Source organism: Urocitellus parryii, chromosome 2 (genome assembly GCF_045843805.1).
Source record: "Urocitellus parryii isolate mUroPar1 chromosome 2, mUroPar1.hap1, whole genome shotgun sequence".
Lineage (NCBI taxonomy): Eukaryota > Metazoa > Chordata > Mammalia > Rodentia > Sciuridae > Urocitellus > Urocitellus parryii.
The window spans coordinates 109,483,717-109,491,006 of NC_135532.1; the positions used below are offsets into that span (position 1 = coordinate 109,483,717).

At 35.7% G+C, this 7,290-nt stretch overlaps 1 pseudogene; it reads left to right on the top strand.

Annotated features, from left to right (window-relative positions):
• Positions 1–4,312: 4,312 nt before the first annotated feature.
• LOC144250762 (pleckstrin homology domain-containing family F member 2-like) lies at positions 4,313–5,213 on the top strand (annotated as a pseudogene).
• The last annotated feature ends 2,077 nt before the right edge of the window (positions 5,214–7,290 follow it).

A 7,290-nucleotide genomic window follows, 5' to 3' on the forward strand; every position in this document is an offset into this window, starting at 1 on the left:
TCATTAAAAAATGCGATTTTTGATAGCATTGCAAATTGCTAGATGGAACCAGTTGAAGAAACCATATATTTCTTTTGTGTGGCAGTCAGACTTCTATCTCAGCAGGTGTCTCCTAGGGAAAAAAAGAAAGACTTCTAATCTGAAAGCCCATTTTGGTCAGCAAGAATCAATCACTAAAACATTCAGCAATTTGTTATATCAATATCTTAACATGGAGAACTCTATGCAGCAGATGAAAATTAAATCTAGTCTCTGACAAGTAAATAGAAGGCAAGATATTTAAAAATGATAGTTGAAAGCCAAATGCGAAAAATCCTGCAGATTTATACAAGGTGATGTCATTCATTTCTCTCTTTGCTGTTCTATTTATTTCTCTAATTTTTATGCCATTTTTAAAGAAAAAGATATTCCTAAAAAACAATATCTTTCAATGCTAGTATATAAGTATTCAAATATATTATCAGCCATTTTATTGCATACAGCCTATAGGGTGTATACTCTTGACGAGGAAAGAAAAGAGAATTTTTCTGAAAATGCTTTCCAAGTGTTTTCACAGCACGTGAACACATGATTACAGAGGGGATTAGTGGATTAAGGTATCGACAGTTGGTGGCCTTAAGGCTACAGATAAAAAGAACTCCACTTTCTCTCCATAAAAATCACATTTTATTTTTTACCTACGTACAAACAATGCCAGAGATGTAAACTACAAACAGAATTATTTTGAAAACACTATCGTCACTTAAATATGTTCATCATAGAAAATAAAACAATAATAAAAGACAACAATTCCACATATGTGTATATCTGTATGAAATTCAAAGTAATATCGTTTAACATCACAAATATGTTTGAGGAGGTTCTGATTAACCCCCGAGGCCTGAAAAAGAGTTCTTCTGAATATATTAAGACTTGAGCTTAGTTCTTTCAAAACATAAACGTGTTAGACTGTTGAGACAATCAATGCTATTATGAGACAAGTATTCAATATATTTTAATAAAAATGAAGTAGGTCTTGCATCAAGTGAAATTTTACTTTTTTGGAAATTAAAAAAAAAAAAAACATTGTTTGCTGCCTGGTGTTCTTTCCATACATGCAGATCTTTTTACACTACAGAACACCCTAGCTACCTCGCACAATCCCATAAACGTTTTACTGTTTTATGAGATGTTAGTAATAAATGTGATTGATGATTATTTTTACAAGTGCCTATTAGAAATACACTATTTTGTGATTAAGTACATAAGGTTAACTCAATTCCACGTCAGGAGATTGCAAGCTAAGATCTGACATGAATGCCAAAATACTTGTTTAATCTACTATTGAAATTTACTTGTATATTTACTTTGGGTAGTATTTTTTCTCATTTAGAGAGGTTTTGCATTTCAATCAACTGCAAACATATTTGAAACTGCTGCTGGTGTGGCTTGGGGCAGAGAAATAGCTTGAAGCTGCAAACACATGTATAGTCACAGGGTGAATAGCTATAATTATATTGGAGTGCATCCAAGAAATTAGCTATTCTGTTTACACTTACTGCCTCTTCAAATTTATGTGCACCTCAAGCAAACATACTGTAAATTGATTTTAATACTAGAAATCGCTGACCTTGTTAGTATAGTTTATTGATTATTTTTCATATTCCTCTTATCTTTCCTAAATCAATAGTTAAGGCAAACTATTTGTTGATAATAGAGAATCAGCTCTGATTTTCAGTTACAATTTTTCTCTTTAAGATTTATAAGAGCTATTGATTTAAAACAAGTCATGAAAGTATAAAAGTAAAGTCTTGATTCTCAGGTCCTTTAAAATTTGAATATTCTGTGGGTGACAGTGAGAGCAGGCTACTGAGGTCTTTGAATTAGCCTGGAAACAGTCTTGGCTCACGTCCAAGCATCCACTCTAAGCTGGACACACAAGAGCAAGAAAGAACACAGATTTTAAAGTACTTAGTTTTAGGTGATAAAGAAAGGACTGTTTACTCAAATATTTACTCATTTAACCATTTAGGGATATGAGAGCTATATTAAAGTTTTCTCTCTTACCTTAAAAAGGAGACATGATATTTTGGGCCTTCGCTAAAATTAAGAGCACTACCAGGGAAAAACCATGGAGCATCTGTTCCGTGCGTGTGTCCACAGAGTGGAAAAGCTTGGCTTTCTATGGATCATGGCTTCTGGATTCCATCTCTTTGGAAATTGCTCTGGATTTTGCCTTTGGATCATATTCCCTTGAAAGTGTCACCCCTGGCCTCTGACCTTTGAGTTTGTACTCTTGCTCTTGCCATTCCATACCACTTGCATGAAAGTGCAGGTCTGGAAACCTCCTCCTCTTCAGGATTGTGTGGCAATACAGAAACTAAATGGGAGCTGGAGGGAAGGAGGCCTGGAGGAGCCACAGTCCAAATGGAAGTCAGTGTAGAAAGACTTGTGGTGGCTGAGTCTGATCATCTTTCAATGAGTATGACCGTTGGGTTTGAAGGCCAAAGCCATAGAGCAGTTCATTTTATTTTTCCATTTTTTTATTCAGCTATTTTGCATAAATCTTTTGAAGTTTCTAAGCAAGAGGGTTAAAAGCAAAAGTCGATGTTGGAAAGGAATTTCAGCTGAAATACCTCCTAGTTTCCTTCCCTTTGTTTCTGTATTTACCAAGAGACACCCTTACGTACTACCATGAAAAAGAGCTGTCCGTCAGTTGGTGCAGCCCTTGCCCATCATTATCATTTTGTTGACTGAAGAGCCTTGGCTTTGCTTGGAATTTGAAGCCTGTTCTGGTGCTGATTAGCCAAATGTCTAGGAAAGTTAACCTCTCTAGGCATCAGTATCCTCATCATTTATTATATGAGAACTTAATAGGATTATTAAAGATTAGAGTTGCAATGGATGTTTACCACTTATAAAAACCTCCTACATAGTGTGCATCATACACACTTTTGCTAGGATTAATATTATCATGCATTATCTAGTTACCCATTCCTTAGCCAGACCTAGGCAACTTTATATCATTTTTATTCATCCATGCATTCTGGCACTAACCTAAGCACTGAGAAGAATTCTGCTACATATACACAGTAGGGTCCATGGCCCTGAAGCTGTCTTGCAAGGGAAAAGTACAGGCGCCAGTCTGTTAAGACATTATTAAAAGTGGTAGGTACTTAAACAATGCATGGGTGCCAGAGAAATAAAAAGCTGAGTAACAATTATGTCATAATATCAAATGCCATACTACATACTATTCATCAATTATTCCATTAATTCATCCCATTCCTGAAAAGAAGATGAACTCTACAGTATATGAAAAGTGAAGTTAAGTGTTGAAGGACTGGTGATATCTGAACTTCAAGATAAAGAATAAAATCATTCAGTTCGGAGAGGAGCACATACGTTGAAGCACAGTGGCTAGAGAGGAAACAAACAAAAACCAAATAAACCTTTCTGTTCACTGACAACCCAAGTGCAAGCAAAGGAAGAGCTGCCATGCCATCATCTAGGGAGGTTATAAAATAATATAGTGGAGGAAAACCCATGGAGCTGCAATTTTGATTGGACTAGCATGATAGAAAATATTTCAGTTGATAGACATCAAAGAATAATGACATTGATATTTTAACACAATGCATCTGATTATAAATATTCCCTGCCAAACCAGGTGGTGGGAAGGAAGTTAATAACTTTTTCATTTTTTAAAATTCTCATTAAAGAAAATGTTTTTCCTTATTGTGAGACCTTGTTCTGTAACTGCCTGGTCTGGGTCCTCCGAGCAGAGCCTCAGGTCATAGAGGTTAGGGAGGTTTGTCTTCCTAGAGACAGTCCAGGGCAATAAAGATGGAAATATTTCTTTCCTCTACCCAGAGAATATTTGCTTATGTTCTAGAGAAAATATAAGTTCTCTGTCTCTATTTCTGTCTGCAGAGAGGAAGATAGATAGATCAACAGCAGTCCATAAAAGACCACCTTGGGGTTCGTCCTCCATCATTGTTTTACCATCTGACCTTGACACATTTTCCAATGGAGTTTGGGTTTGGGGAATAAATAAAAAATATTGCTTTGACTATTATTTCTTTTTAAAGCTTTACCTTATCCTTATATGTATGTGCATGTGCATTTATTGAGTAAAATATGATGTTTCAATACGTCTATACATGGTAGAATGATCAAGTCAGGCTAACCAAGGTATTTCTCTCTTTTAATACTTTCCATTTCTGTTTGGTGAGAGCATTTAAAATCCATGCTTTTGAGGAGTCACCTGCGAGCCGCCGCGCCGGCTGGCTGCCCGCCGCGTCCGGAACGCTCTGGCTGCGCGGGTCCGCAGGCCGCACACACCCAGAGAGGTCGGGCTTGGGAACTGGCAGAGTCCGCGCCCGGCGTCTGAGACCAGGAGTCGGACCTTCGCGCTACTGCTGTTGCCCGTGCTCGGCCGGGCTGTTAGCAAAAGATGGTGGATCGCTTGGCAAACAGTGAAGCAAATACTAGACGTATAAGTATAGTGGAAAACTGTTTTGGAGCAGCTGGTCAACCCTTAACTATACCGGGACGAGTTCTTATTGGAGAAGGAGTATTGACTAAGTTGTGCAGAAAGAAGCCTAAAGCAAGGCAGTTTTTCTTGTTTAATGATATCCTTGTATATGGCAATATTGTCATTCAGAAGAAAAAAATATAACAAACAACATATTATTCCCCTAGAAAATGTCACTATTGATTCCATCAAAGATGAGGGAGATTTAAGGAATGGATGGCTTATTAAGACACCAACTAAATCATTTGCAGTTTATGCTGCCACCGCCACTGAGAAATCAGAATGGATGAATCATATCAATAAATGTGTTACTGATTTACTCTCCAAAAGTGGGAAGACACCCAGTAATGAACATGCTGCTGTCTGGGTTCCTGACTCTGAGGCAACTGTATGTATGCGTTGTCAGAAAGCAAAATTTACACCTGTTAATCGTCGTCACCATTGCCGCAAATGTGGTTTTGTTGTTTGTGGGCCCTGCTCTGAAAAGAGATTTCTTCTTCCCAGCCAGTCCTCTAAGCCTGTGCGGATTTGTGACTTCTGCTGTGACCTGCTTTCCACTGGGGACATGGCCACGTGCCAACCTACTAGATCAGACTCTTACAGTCAGTCATTGAAGTCTCCATTAAATGATGTATCAGATGATGATGATGATGATGATAGCAGTGACTAAACACACATTTTGAAATATTTAATTGGATCTGAGAAAATCATTTTGGGGGGAAATGCAGAATTCTGAGCTCTCCATTTACTCTAGCCATGAATTTGCCTGAGAAACTTTTAACCTATGTGCCTCAATATAGTCTATAGAAAATAGGTACCCCCTGCCTTCTCTCTTCCCCACACTCTTCTACAGGGATGGACTGTTGTGAATATATCAGATAAAGTTTGGGTTTCTTATTCTTGTTCATTTCTAGATTATTTTCTTGGAAAGTTGGGAAAAGATGTTTATTTAACAGATCATGTATTATATTGTTGTTTTTACTTTTGTTGTATGGAAAAACTAAAAGCACAGAATGTTTGGAACAGGACCGTAGCTGATTAATTAATAAAGTTGTTAGTCTTTTTTAAAACCATCCTATCTAATGGTTAAGACACCAGTGACAAAAACACATGGTTTGGAAATACTTCGCTTTTTTTGTATACCAAGTGGTGCCTTATGGTAGTAGCACTGTTACATAATACATTAGGGACTAATGTATTTCTTACTTTTTGGTTTGTTTAAAAAATACACTGGTGCTCTTTGGGGTGATAAAATGAATGTTTATGAATGCTTGTTATTAGCAGTACTTCTCATTTGACAACTACAAATAACTAAATTTGGAGTTGTCTCCATTCTATATGAATAAATATTTTTCCATAAAATAGTTGTGGTTATATTTTTATGTTTCATAGGCACCAAATTACGATTGTCAGATATATATTTTAAATTAATACTAGGTTGCCATTCTTAGGGATTTGGTTTGAAACTTATAAATAATGTAGAAATGTTATATCACATTTGCTTCTTCTTTTAGTAAGATATAGTTTAAGATTCATCTGCTTTGACATTATTTCTAGAACAAAAAACCCTTGAAAATAAACAGTCTCTTAAAACAAAAAAATTCCATGAAAGCACAGATCCACTTAGGCTTGAAGATTTGGAAGATGATAACAGTGACTTAATACATAAGAATGATCAAGATAGACCACTCTTAAGTTTGACTAGACTTTATATTTATAGAAGTATTGTCTATTTCAGTATGAATTTGAATTTACAAAGTGTTATATTTTATAAATTTTTGTAAAGCCCAACACAACTTATATTTTTGTAAAACAATTGTGTGTTTCTGAAATCATTTTGCAGTTTATGGAAATAGAGTAGCAATTGATATTTCTAAATTGTGAACTTTAAGTCTCGATTGCTTTTGGGAAGTGGTAGTTTTTCACTCTTTGCTTTTGAGGCAGCCATGAAGTTGAAAATATATTTATCATATAAAACTTGATGCATTTTGCACTACTTTCCATTTTTATGCTGCAAATAACTATAGTCTTTTAAATATGGGAAATTGGCAGTCTAAAGTTTAAGTTTTAAATTAAAAAAAAATCTTAAATCTGGATATCCTTCAAATGTTGTCAGAGGTTTGGTTCAGTAACTTGAATGGAGGTTTCTTTGGTATCTTACTGTTTGTTAAGGCACTAATTTTACTTTACTGTTAAATTTTGAAAGCATCTGAGATAAACAGGTTTCCCTGTAGGAAATGTGAAAGAAAAGCACAACAGAACAAGGATTTTTTTGGTTTTGTTTTTTATTTTTTTTTACTTTTTGGTTGGTTTTTAGTATCCGATGCATTTTTGTTTCTATGCAATATATGCATATAATCAATCAACACATCTGAAAAGGACCTTAAAAACCTGAGAAATGTTAATGGAGACTTGCTGGTACATAGAAGCCTAGCTAATTCAGAAACCAAGGGGAAGTGTTCTGAGATAATATTTGCATTGTAAACCTCTCTTGACTGTTTTTACAATAAACATTTTACAACTTCTTGTTTTCTGTGTATTATGACTTGAAGATTTTTCTCCTTTGCTAAATTAATAAAGATGTTAGTATTTTGTCTCATTAAAAAAATAAATAAAAAAAAATAAAATCCATGCTTTTGCTGGTGCACATTGGCATATGCCTGTAATCCCAGTGGCTCGGGAGGCTGAGACAGGAGGCTCATGAGTTCAAAGCCAGTCTCAGCAACTTAGCGAGGCACAAGCAACTCAGTGAGACCCTGTCTCAAAATAAAAAT